Here is a 13786-nt window from a genome sequence, read left to right on the forward strand (position 1 = left end):
AATACAGGGAAAAATGCAGGAGACTGGGGCTGAGAGAAAAATTAGATCAGCCACAACAAAATAGTGGAGCGTACTCAATGGGCCAAATGGCCTAATTCTGCTCCTGTATCCTTTGGTCTTATGTGAATGCCACTAAGTGATAATCTTTGGGTCACCTCACCCTGCTCTTCTTGAGTTCTAGAATGATTGACACCCTTTTGAAACAGGTGGGAACTTGTTATAGTAAATTAGTCAAGGTCATGATTATATTTCCATCAGGCTGTTATATTTTTGAGAGCTGTTGAATGCTGTATCATTCCAGTATAGCTGGAAGTATGCCATCCTATGTGCTATTTCAAGAATTCTTGCAGAAATGAAGCTACCAAATATTCCCCTCAGGCTCAACTTTCCTTCACAGCATAAAGGGATCTAAAGAAATCACCATTTACACTTGTTTTGAATAGTTTCCTAGATTCCAGCATAATGTGAGAAAGTCCCCCATTGCTTCCTTAACACTTCTGATTTAATTTAAAACATTCCCCATTTGATATTCTACAGTGTCTCTGACTAAAGCTGATATTATTTGGTGGGGAAAGCCAACTGTCAGATTCAAGTAATTTGCACTGTAAGATTAAGTAAGGTGTGAATTGAACTGTCAGTTATACATCAGTACATACCAGGTATGTGTGACAGAACAGAAATGTAGCAGATACAGTCATAAAACCAACAGATTTTCTGTTGAAGCAACACACACAAAATGCTTAGGCCAGGCAGCATCTATGGAAAAAGAGTATCGTCAACTTTGCCAGCCAAGGGGGGACGTCACGTGATGACGTAGGATCGAGACGCTGGAACTCAGCCCTCCCGTAAAAAAGTTAACTTTGCCAGCCAAGACCTTTCATCAGGACTGAGGAAAAAAAAGATGAGACATCAGAGTTAGAGGGTAGGGGGAGGGGAAGAAGAAACACAAGGTGATAGGTGAAACTAGTTGGGGGGGTGGTGAAGTAAGGAACTGGGAAGTTGATTGGTGGAAGAGATACAAGGCTGGAGAAGGCAGAATCTGATAGGAGAGGACAGAAACCCATGGAAGGAAGCGAAGGGGGAGGAGCAACAGAGGGAGGTGATGGGCCAGAAAGGAGATAAGGTGAGAGAGGGAAAAGGGAATGGGGAATGGTGAAGGTGTGGGAGGAGCAGTACCAGAAGTTTGAGAAATTGATGTTCATGCCATCAGGTTGGAGTCTACCTAGATGGAATATAGGGTGTTGCTCCTCCAACCTGAATGTGGCCTCATTGCAACAGTAGAGGAGGCCATGGGCTAATATGTCAGAATGGGAATGGGAAGTGGAATTAAAATGGGTGGCCACTGGGAGATCCCACGTTTTCTGGCAGACAGAGCATAGGTGCTTGACAAAGCGGTCTCCCAATCTATATCGTGTTTCACCAATATACTGGAGGACACACCAGGAGCGCCAGATACAGTAGATGTCTCCAACAGACTCATGGGTGAAGTGTTGCCTCACCTGGAAGGACTGTTTAGAGCCCTGAATGGTAATAAGGAAGGAGGTGTAGGAGCTGATATAACACTTGTTATGCTTACACAATAAGTGCTAGTATGGAGATCAGTGGGGAGAGATGAATGGATAAGGGGTTGCGTAAGGGTTCCTGCAGAAAGCAGAAAGTGAGGGGTGGAGGGAAAGATGTGCTTGCTGGTGGGATCCCGCTGGAGATGGCAGAAGTTGCAGAGGATTATGTGCTGGACGCAGAGACTGGTGGGGTGTTAGGTGAGGACAAGAAGAACCAAGGTGTCTAATATTACTGCAGTTGAAGCCGAGTTAACTCCTCAATTAGATTTTCAAAGCATTTTACAATTTTGCTCAATTTACTTAAACTCAAGTAGCCTGAGAAGGATTTTGAATATTAGTGTTGTAAGTTGATGCCAAAAACCAAGTTGCATAAGTTAACATTTAACAATTAAAGGTTCAGACTTCATTTTAAAGCAACCCACATAAAACAAATAATTCTTTCCCTACATATTGAAGAGTTACTTCGTGACAATTTTGAAGAAGTATTCTGAATTAGACACATGTTGTGAAGTGTCAGGTACAATAAACAAACTTCTACATTTTAAATGCATTAAATCCTCATGTCATTTTGTGATTTGAAATAATTTGCTGGTATTTGAGTCTATGTTCAGTAATTCATGCATTTGAACCAAGAACACATACATTATAGCTAATGAATATATATCACGAGAACATTTGTTGCTCAGTGACATCATTCTTCCTGATTATTTTCAGAGATCATTGACATTAATGAATATTTTTGAGTGAAAAGCTTTAAGCGTAGTGTCAATGATTCACTGGCCTTTCTTTAATTTGACATCAACAACATGATTGACATCACTAAAAAAAAGCACTAAAGTCCTGTATAAACCTCAAACAGTTTCATGCATGGATTGGGCTGATGGAAGGAAATTAATATCATATTTTAAATTGAATGAAAATCGCTACAGCTAAGTTCCTTGTTATTTTTAATCTATCAGTGAGTGAATAACAAATGCCTTTTGTGAGAGCAAGATTCTCTCTGATTGATGGGTTTATATTGCTCAATCTCTCTTGCTTTGACTAGGCACTAAATACTGTCAATATGTATTTATCCTTGGTTTTTACCAACCCAAGATTTATTTTTCAAAGGAAAAGTACTGAATAATCAGATTATTTCTTGATTTCAAGCACCAATACATCAGCTCACCAATCATCAAGTCTTAAGGTCAAGATACAGCTCCCTGTATAAATGTGAATTACATTTTGATATAATTAAATAATTGCAATCTCGAGATCTAAATTGTAAAGCTAGAAATAATGCATTTGTTTCCTTTTTAGCATAGAACCAGAGAAATATGAAAAAACATCTTGTGGTGGAACTCAGACTAAACACAGATTGCTATGAGTGAAAAACATCACACATGCACTTGTCAGATGTGAAATTCCAAAAGGCCTGTGGCAGTTGCTGAGATGAAAGACTATAAATGAGATGCTGAAAACTGGGAAGGGATTGAGCAAATTATTGACAGCATCATTTTCTTGGCAACTGAAGATAACTAGTTAGTAATAAATGAAATATTTTTCCAAAGCAAAGAGTAAGGAAATTTTAAACAAGAGACAATCTGTAGATGCTGGAAATCCAAACAGCATACACAAAATCAGGGGGAGCTCACAGGCCAGGCAGCATCTAGACAAGAAATAATAGTCAACATTTTGGACCGAGACCCTTCGGCAGGACTGGAGAAAAAAAGATGAGGAGTAGATATAAAAGGAGGGGGAGGGAAGAGAGAAACACAAGATGATGGCAGGAACATTGATTTCTCAAACTTCCAGTAATGGCCCCCCCCACCCCCATTCACCATTCCCATCCCCTTTTTCCTCTCTCACTTTATCTCCTTGCCTGCCCATCACCTTTCTCTGGTGGTGGTCCACCCCATGTTTCTTCCTTCCATGGCCTTCTGTTCTATTGTATTGGTCTTCCCCTTCTTCAGCTCTGTACCACTTTCACCAATCAACTTCCCAGTGTTTTCCATCATCCCTTCTCCTCCCTGTTTCACCCATCACCTTGTGTTTTTCTCTCCCCTCCCCCACCTTTTATATCTACTCCTCATCTTTATTTCTTCAGTCCTGCCGACAAGTCTCAGCCAGAAATGTCGACCATACTTCCTTTCTGTAGATGCAGCCTGGCCTGCTGGTTTCCTCCAGCATTGTGTGTGTGTTGCTTGTTAGTAAGGAAATTTGGAGATTTTAAAGTGGTGAGGGAGACATGTTACTAACATAAACTTAAGGGATGTGAGTGTACAGTATATCTCTGAAAAGTATTAAAGCAGACAAGATTAAAGGTGGAAGACTTGTGAGGTGACTTATGTACCTGTACACTACCTCAGCATTTCACTTTGACCTGCATCTTCATGCAGGCAGCAAACCATTGCTCCAAAACACATAACCAGTTCAGTTACATTATTTGTCCACAGCTATAGCTTTAAATGGCAATAAAACAAGAAAGTCAGGTTTGCCCAGTGCTGCAGACAGCAGGATGACAATCTGGAACTATATGCAATCGTTCAAAACAGAACATGAGAATGTATAAGGTTCCTGTGAGAAAAAGATAAAAGAATATGTCAAATCTCACACAACTAATGAATCTACCAGCTGTGCAATCAAACCTACTATCTTACAGTCCAAGCTGCTCAAAATTAGCACACAAAACCCTGGGCTCTATCAGTATGAAGCAATTGGGCATAGTGTGAGGCCATTATCGTACATAAGGCTTTTCAGCTCCCACCATAAGCTGAACCCCCAATCATATATTGAGCCATTTGTTTATCACAAAAATATATTGATTCCCAGTTTTTATGTTTTAGATGAAAAAAACTCTTTGCAGTTCAATAATTATTTCACTTTATTGGTCAGAATTTTCCTGAGAAATGCCATTGTTTCCATGCGTCATTGCTAGCATTTCCTCAGGTCACTTAGAAAGTTTGTGACTCTAGTGGGATTATGAATCCATTGAAAATCTCGGGTGGTCCTCATCAACAATTTCTCAACTGCTCTCTGACATTGCATGGTAATGCACCAACTTTAGGCATTCTGCCTACTTATCTATGCCCTGTTAGACGTTGCATATATTTAGATACTGCATTTATTTCAATGGAGGGAAAGGACTAGAAGGTAGAGAGACACGTTTCAAAGAAGAGATTTTTTGAACTAACTCCTAATTATATTTTATGATATATTTAATTTTTCATGTATATTGAATATTTTTCATGTAAGCTTATAAATGTCAGGGACAAACCTTGCCTGTCAAATCTGATGGAATTCTTTGAGTAAATAATTGGCAGGATAGACAAAGGAGAGTCAGTGGATATTGTTTGCCTGGATTTTCAGAAGGCCTTTAACAAGGTGGAACTCATGAGGCTGCTTAACAAGAGCCCATAGTATTACAGGAAAGATACTAGCATTGATAGAAGATTGACAGACTGGCAGAAGACCAAGAGTGGGAGTAAAGGAAACTTTTCTGGTTGGCTGCCAGTGACTAGTGATGTTCCTCGGGGTTTGGTGTTAGGACCGCTTCTGTTCACATTATATGTCAGTGATTTAGATGATGGAGTTTTGCAGATGATATGAAGATAGTTGGAGGGGCAGGTAGTGTTCAGGGTGTTTGCAGACTGACTTAGACAGACTGAGAGAATGGGCAAAGAAGTGGCAAATGGAATATAGTGAAAGGAAGGATATGGTCATGCATTTTGGTAAAAGGAATAAAGGTGTAGAGTATTTTCTAAATGGGGAGAAAATTCAAAACTCTGTGGTGCAAAGGGATATGTAAGCCCTTGTACAGGATTCCTTAAAGGTTAATTTGCAGATTGAGACAATGGTAAGGAAGGCAAATGCAATGTTAGCATTCATTTTGAGACACTGTAAGAGCAAGGATGTAATACTGAGGTTTATAAGGCATTAGTCAGACTGCACTTGGAGAATTCTGAGCAATTTTGGGCCCTTTATCTAAGAAAAGATGTGCTAGTGTTGTAGAGGGTCTGGAGAAAGTTCACAAAAATTATTCTGTGAATAAAGGGTTAATGTATGAGGAGTGTGAAATGGCCTTAGATTTGTACTCACTGGCGTTTAGAAGTATGAGGGCGATCTGATTGTAACCTATCAAATATTGAAAGGCCTAGATAGAGTGGATGTGGAGTGGATGTTTCCTATTGTGGATGAGTCTAGGACCAGAGGGCACAGCCTCAGCATAGAGGGATGTCCATTTAGAACAGAGATGAGGAGGAATTTCTTTAGCCAGAGGGTAGTGAATCTGTAGAATTCATTGCCACAAACAGCTATGGAAGCCAAGTCATTGTGTACATTTAAAGTAAAAATTGATGGGTTCTGAATCAGTCAGGGCATCAAAGGTTGCAGGGAGAAAGAAGGAAAATGGGGTTGTGAAGGATAATAAATCAGACATGATGGAATGGCGGAGCAGATTCGATGGACTGAATGGCGTAATTCTGCTCCTATATCTTACGACTTATGGCCATTCAACACAATGCTATTAATTAATCAGCAATAAACACTTCTACAAGATCAGAAAACATAGGAATATAGATAAAACCAACCATTAGCAATATGGTTATTGAACCTGATCTGCCGTTTATTATGTTTGTGGCTGATCTTCAAACTCACTTGCTTTCTGATAAATATATCCCTTGTGTCAAAAAGTCTATTGATCTCAGCCTTGAATTTACTTAATAACTGAGCTTCCACAATCCTCTGCAAAAGTTCTCATTGGCTTGAGTGCTAAATAATTACCATCCTGTTTGAAGACTTCTAATTTCTCCACCACAAAGAAATAGCCTCCCAGCAACTGCAGCATCAACATCTGTCAGAGTTCTGAATGATCGTCTTTTACTCTTGTAAACTCCAATGAGCTCAAAACTTTACTCATTAAGTCATTATGTGTCAGGACTATCATCCAAGGAATTGATTGTAAAAGTCTAGGCTGCACTAATTCTAAGACCAGCATATTCTTCCACATGTCAACACAATGACAAGGTCCCACATGGGAGGTTAGTTAGGAAGATTCAGTCGCTAGGTATACATGGAGAGGTAGTAAATTGGATTAGACATTGGATCAATGGGAGAAGTCAGAGAGTGGTAGTGGAGGATTGCTTCTCTGAGTGGAGGCCTGTGACTAGTGGTGTGCCACAGGGATCAGTGCTGGGTCAATTGTTATTTGTCAGCTATATCAATGATCTGGATGATAATGGGGTAAATTGGATCTGCAAATTTGCTGATGATACAATGATTGGAGGTGTAGTGGACAGTAAGGAAGGTTTTCAAAGCTTGCAGAGGGATTTGGACCAGCTGGAAAAATGGGCTGATAAATGGCAGATGGAGTTTAATACAGACAGTGTGAGGTATTGCACCTTGGAAGGACAAACCAAGGTAGAACATACAAGGTAAATGGTAGGGCACTGAGGCGTGCAGTAGAACAGAGGGGTCTGGGAATACAGATACAAAATTCCCTAAAAGTGGCGTCACAGGTAGATAGGGTCATAAAGAGAGTTTATGGTACATTGGCCTTTATAAATCAAAGTATTGAGTATAAGGGTTGGAATGTTATTGTGAGGTTGTATAAGGCATTGATTAGGCTAAATTTGGAGTATTGTGTGCAGTTTTAGTCACCGAATCACAGGAAGGATATTAATAAGGCTGAAAGAGTGCAAAGAGGGTTTACAAGGATGTTGCTGGGACTCGAGAAACTGGTAAAGGTTGAATAGGTTAGGATTTTATTCCCTGGAGCATAGAAGAATGAGGGGAGATTTGATAGAGGTATATAAAATTATGATGGGTATAGATGGAGTGAATGCAAGCAGGCTTTTTCCACTGAGGCTAGGGGAGAAAAAAACAGAGGACATGGGTTAAGGGTGAAGGGGGAAAGTTTAAAGGGAACATTGGAGGGGGGCTTCTTCACAGAGAGTGGTGGGAGTGTGGAATGAGCTGCCAGATGAAGCAGTAAATGCGGGCTCACTTCTAACATTTAAGAAAAACTTGGACAGGTACATGGATGAGAGGTGTATGGAGGGATATGGGCCAGGTGCAGGTCAGTGGGACTAGGCAGAAAAATGGTTCGGCACAGCCAAGAAGAGCCAAAAGGCCTGTCTCTGTGCTATAATGTTCTATGGTTCTATGATTCTATGTATGAAGACAAAACTATGCACAGTGGTTCAAATATGGTATCGTCCATGTAAAGCAAAATTTTAACACAACCTCTTTATTTACATTCTCCACCTCCCATTTATTAAAAGCCTGCATACCATTTTATTTTTCTAATTGCTGTGTTTGCATGTCTACATTCTACCATTAACTGAACCAATAGACCAAGAATCCTCAACATTTCAAAAATATTCTCCTTTTCTGTTCTTCCTACTAGCATGCACAATTGCACATTTTCCCAAATTGTCCTCCAACTCCCATGTTACTTCCTTGTGCTCCTTTTGTAGACTCTGTCTCCTCCTCGTAGCTTAGCTTTCCACCTGATGTTATTTCACGAGCAGATATAGAAACAGTTTTTAAGCTGTTTAATAAATTCCCATCAGCATCAGCTTGCTGATGTGAAAAAGATCCCCTTGATCCTTTTACAGTTTATTTCCCTTGACCAAATATGTTACTCTATTGTGTTAATATTTACCCATCATCCCAGGGCCCCTTATCTTGTTTTTGACTATTCGTTATGTTGGGTTTTATGATATGCCTGTTGAAAATCCAGATATATTACAATTACTGGTTTCTGTTCAAAAAGTCTCTATTAAATTTATGACCATAAACTCTTGTATTGCCTTACTGATTGGATTAGACCTACGATAGACCAAGCTGGAACAATAAGATGCCACAATAGGTCAAGGACAGATGCAATCTCAATGGCTCTCTAAACAGCTTTAGACCACCTGGACAACACAAGCACCTATTTCAGGATGCTGTTCATCAACTGTAGCTCAGCATTTAATACCATCATTCCCACAATCCTGATTGAGAAGTTGCAGAACCTGTGCCCCTGTACCTCTCTCAGTAATTGGATCCTCAACTTCCTAACCAGAAGACCACAATCTGTGCGGATTGGTGATAACATATCCTCCTCACTGACGATCAACTCTGGTGCACCTCAGGAGTGTGTGCTTAGCCCACTGCTCTACTCTCTCTATACCCATGACTGTGTGGTTAGACATAGCTCAAATACCTTCTATAAATTTGCTGATGATACAACCATTGCAGGTAGAATCTCAGGTGGTGACGAGAAGACATACAGGGGTGAGATATGCAAACTAGTGGAGTGGTGCCGCAACAACAACCTGGCACACAATGTCATTATGATGAAAGAGCTGATTGTGAACTTCAGGAAGGGTATGATGAAGGAACATATAACCAATCCTCATAGAGGGATCAGAAGTGGAGAGAGTGAGCTGTTTTAAGTTCCTGGGTGTCAAGATCTCTGAGGATCTAACCTGGTCCCAACATATCAATATAGTTATAAAGAAGGCAAGACAGCGGCTATACTTCATTAGGAGTTTGAAGAGATTTGGCATGTCAACAAATACACTCTAAAACTTCTATAGTTGTACCTTGGAGAGCATTCTGACAAACTGCATCATTGTCTGGTATGGAGGGGCTACTGCACAGGACCGAAAGAAGCTGCAGAAGGTTGTAAATCTAGTCAGCTCCATCTTGGGTACTAGCCTACAAAGTACCCAGGACATATTCAGGGAGCGGTGTCTCAGAAAGGTAGCGTCCATAATTAAGGACCTCCAGCACCAGGGCATGCCCTTTTCTCACTGTTACCATCGGAAGGAGATACAGAAGCCTGAAGGCACACACTCAGCAAATCAGGAACAGCTTCTTCCCCTCTGCCATCCGATTCCTAAATGGACATTGAACCCTTGGACACTACGTCACTTTTTAAAATATGCAGTATTTTTTTGCACGTTTTTAATCAATTCAATATACATATACTGTAATTGATTTACCTATTTATTTATAATTATTATTTTCTATTTATTATTTTTTTCTCCTATATTATGTATTGCATTGAACTGCTGCTGCTAAGTTAACAAATTTCACGTCACATGCTGGTGATAATAAACCTGATTCTGATTCAGAAAGCAGGTAAAAGTGTAAAGAGAACAGGTGACCCACTGGCCCCGGGGGCTTCAGGTTGCACTAAAATGGTGTTGACTATTGCAGGAAATTAAATTGTCTTTATCAATGGCACGTTCAAATGTTGAAAATGTAGCCTATCAATTGAAGACAGCATTGTTATTTTTTAATTTCATCTCATCTAGGAGTTCCAGCCAGTTGCCACTTTACTTTTGCAAACTGCCAGAATTCATTTGGGTTCTTTTCTGAAGCCAATGTACTTAATGTCCAGCTGGAGTTATTTTGCAAAGCAAACAGATGAATGATAAAGCTTGGAGGATATATGTCTAATTATGAAATCTCATTTTATTCTGTCCCATAAGTAAACCAATCGTAAGTTTAATTATCTTTTCCTCCTCCACTTTATATGTGCTATCAAAATTATTTTCTTCATTGCTAAAATGTGTATGAAACTGTGTGCCAGACATCTACGCTCAAAGTAATGTAATTTTCCGAGTTTATAATAGGCATTCATAAATGTCAACAACAAGGAGAGCTTTGGTTAGCTGAACATTCAGACTTCACATTGGTAAATGTTACTGGAGTGCAACAGTGGTTACACTTTTTTTTATATTGTTACGACTGTGCCCCAACTCTGAGGGACCGAAGGGTACAAAGTAGCTCCCTCCTTTTTGAGAATCGCAAGATCGCTATTAATTCAGGTCAGGAGACCCAGGAAATGAGAGAAAGACACGCAGAATCCACAAGGAGTTTGGAATGTCCTAGCCCCTCAGCGATACAAAGCCACGGGAAACGGCCATTGTCTCTTGGAGATGGAATTGTGTATTCAGTACTGTGCTATTCATCGAAGCCCTCAAGAAATGAGCAACGTGGACTGGTTGGAGGATGGCATCATCCCAACCTGATTGACATCTGAGACCCCGTGAGTAAGGATAAAAGAGGGTCTGGGGAACACCCCTTTAGACGCACCAGGAGAAATGCTAGAAATCCCGTGACAGCATTTAATAGCGACAGCCGGTGGAGGGCCCACGGGTGTCCTTTCCCGTTGCCTGGGATTGGGGCCTTACCACGGAAGACGGCTTAGCTAAAGAAGAGATCACCACCAACAAAATTTCGAAGGATCGACATCATAAAAAGGAAAAGCTGGCAAGTTGTAAAAAAATCTGTCTTTCCCCAACCAAAGGCTGCAGCCTGAATGAACTAAAGTGACTTTTATATTTCCATCGGACAATACATTATCCCCTAGACAACGATAGAGCTATTTCTTATTGATTATCATTATACCCGCGCTTTTAGAATTAGTATTGATGACGTATATTATCTGTATGTTTGCATTGATATTATTTTTGGTATTTTTTATTTAAAGGGTGCATTGGCTCTTGAACTGCTTCAGTCTATCTGGAAACAGTCAAGTGTCAGGCACAACATTGTACATCATGGGCTGCTTTTAAGCCATGTCTATTCAGAACAGCACTTTTCCTTTTATGAAGTATATTAGGAAATCATACGGGTTTTGACTCACATTTATTAGTCTCATAGAATTGTACAGATGAGCACAGAAATTCTTTACATAGGCCCATCTCACCTAATCCAACCACAATCCATGCTAATTCCATTTGCCTACATTTGGGCAAATTCCTCTGCACCTTTCCTAGGTACTTGTCGAAATGTCTATTGAACATTGTAATCATATGCTGATGAAGGGCCTCACCCAAAAAAGTCAACTATTTATTCCTTTCCATAGATGCTGCCTGACCTGCAGAGTTCCTCCAGTTTGTGTGTGTTGCTTTGGATTTCCAGCATCTGCAGATTTTCTTGTGTTTGTAGTCATATCTACCTCCACTCTGTGATGATTGTTGACTTCAAGAGGAGGAAACCAGAGGTTCCTGAGCTAGCCCTCATTGGGGGATTAGAGGTGGAGAGCATCAGTAACTTTAAACTCCTTGGTGTTATCATTTCAGAAGATCTGTTGCGGGTCCAGCACATAGCAATAACAAAAAAAAGCATGATAACACTTCAATTTCCTTAGAAGTTTGCGAAAATTCAGCATGAATCTAAAACTTTGACTAACTTCTATGGATATGTGGTGGAGAGTACACTGACTGCTTGAAACACTAATTGTTGATTACACTGACTAATTGAAACACTAATAGCCTTGAACAGAAAGTCTTACAAAAAGTCTATTAGGGGTAGAGCCTTCCCCACCATTGAGCACATCCATTTGGAGTGCTATCACAGTCAGTGCTCCATCTTCAAGGGAGCCCACTTTCAAGGACCCCTACCACCCTGGCCATGCTCTCTTCTCATTGCTGCACCAGGAAGAAGGTGCAGGAGCCTCAGGATTCACACCACCAGGTTCAGGAACAGTTATTACCCCTCAACCATCAGGCTCTTGAACCAGAGGGGATAACTTCACTCACCCCAACACTGAACTGTTCCCATAATTTATGGACTCACCCTTCAAGGACTCTTCATCTCATGTTATTGATATTTATTGATTATTTATTCATTTTTAAATTTTATATTTACACAGTTTGCTGTCTATTGCACATTGGTTGTTTATCCATCCTGTTGGGTGCGATTTCTTGTTGATATTTTTATGCTTCTTGGATTTTCTGAGTACATCCACAAGAAAACAATGGTGACCTATACCTGTGTACTTTGATAATAAATTAACTTTGAGCTTTGTGTGAAGAACTTGCCCCTCAGACCTCTAACATTTTTCACCTTGCCCCTTAAACCTGTGCTCTCTAGCTCTTGACTCTCCTGTTCAAGCAAAAGGCTGACAACTATCCTACTTATGCTCTTCATAATCTAGTAAGCTTGTATAAGGTCACAAATCTGCCTCCAAGTTCCATTGGGAATAAAGCCAGCCTATCCAATCTCTCATTCTATTTACAACACACCATTCCAGCAAAATCCTGGTAAATCTCGTAAATCTCTATTGCTACCTGATCCTTCTTGTAGTGTGGTGGCTAGAAATGTGCATAAGTCTATAAGTGCGGTCTAACTAACCAACGTGTTAACATTATTGATACTAGCTGTATTTACACGTTTAATTAATTGCATTTTAATTCCAAGCTAGTATGAAGGGATTTGAACTCATGACTAATATGCTACCATTTCCAATACTCATGATGTAGAAATATCATACATGTGTAATTGTATTGTCATGTTTATTAAAATTTCATAAAGGTCAGTTTGGAGTCTTCAAAGTTTTATTAACACAATAAAATGCTGGATACAAAAAAAAGGCTACAAATTTCCACATTGTTTCTGGAACATATTCCACTTCAGTCAAATAAAGCTCTGTCTCTTTTTTGGTTTTAATATGATAAATCTGCGAGAGTTAGCTCCAAAAGGAACAACTCTTATGTCAGATACTGATCCATGCTGCCTTAAAAATAGCTTCATAGAGACAGTGTTAACTTACTTTCTATCATTATTGGCAACATAATATTACTTATAGTTGTGTAATGAGATGAGGTTTTCTAATTCATTGTCTTATTCTGATGGCAAATTTAGGTGAATAATCACTTTTCATAGGCTTTCTAAGAAGCATAACGCTCTCCCTGTTCATTCTTATATTTTTGAAGCTTCTGTTAAATTTTATTTTAGCCTCCTGTGCTCCACCTGGGCAATTGCTAAATATCAGGCTTCTCTTTGTAACTATAGCTTCCCATGCTTAGCATTGTCCTGCTGTGAGCTTTATATGGCTTTAAAGTGTCTTATATAAACACTGCCAGCATATTTAACATGCAGTCTAGCCAGTGATTTGAAAAAATATATTATTCTCATTTAACTCTCGTACAAGACTTCCTACTAGAAAATGGGAAGTGAGAGTTGGATCAATAGCTCTCATTATGGACTGAATGAGTAAATTTCTGTGACATTAAAAAGAAACCAGTTCATGCTAGTGTTCTGTTGACTGATGCCAAGGGCCTTTTGGAAAATTTAGGCAATCCTGGTGACCATGAGCATTTGATGGGAAGGGAGAGAAGGAGCAGAATCTGTAGTCTGTAGAAGAAAGGAGCTGTAAAATAGCTGAAAACTTCAGCAGTTGCTTTTTCCCATTCACCTGCTTAAATTTGTGTGAAATATCTAAGACAAAATATATTTAG

At 39.7% G+C, this 13786-nt stretch overlaps 1 protein-coding gene across 11 annotated transcripts in view; it reads left to right on the plus strand.

Moving 5' to 3' along the window:
* Positions 1-13786, plus strand: part of LOC132384020 (gephyrin) — a 647984-nt gene that overhangs the window by 536525 nt on the left and 97673 nt on the right. The gene's annotated exons all lie outside the window — the stretch shown is intronic.

This window comes from Hypanus sabinus, chromosome 2 (assembly GCF_030144855.1).
Source record: "Hypanus sabinus isolate sHypSab1 chromosome 2, sHypSab1.hap1, whole genome shotgun sequence".
NCBI classification, from domain to species: Eukaryota; Metazoa; Chordata; class Chondrichthyes; order Myliobatiformes; family Dasyatidae; genus Hypanus; species Hypanus sabinus.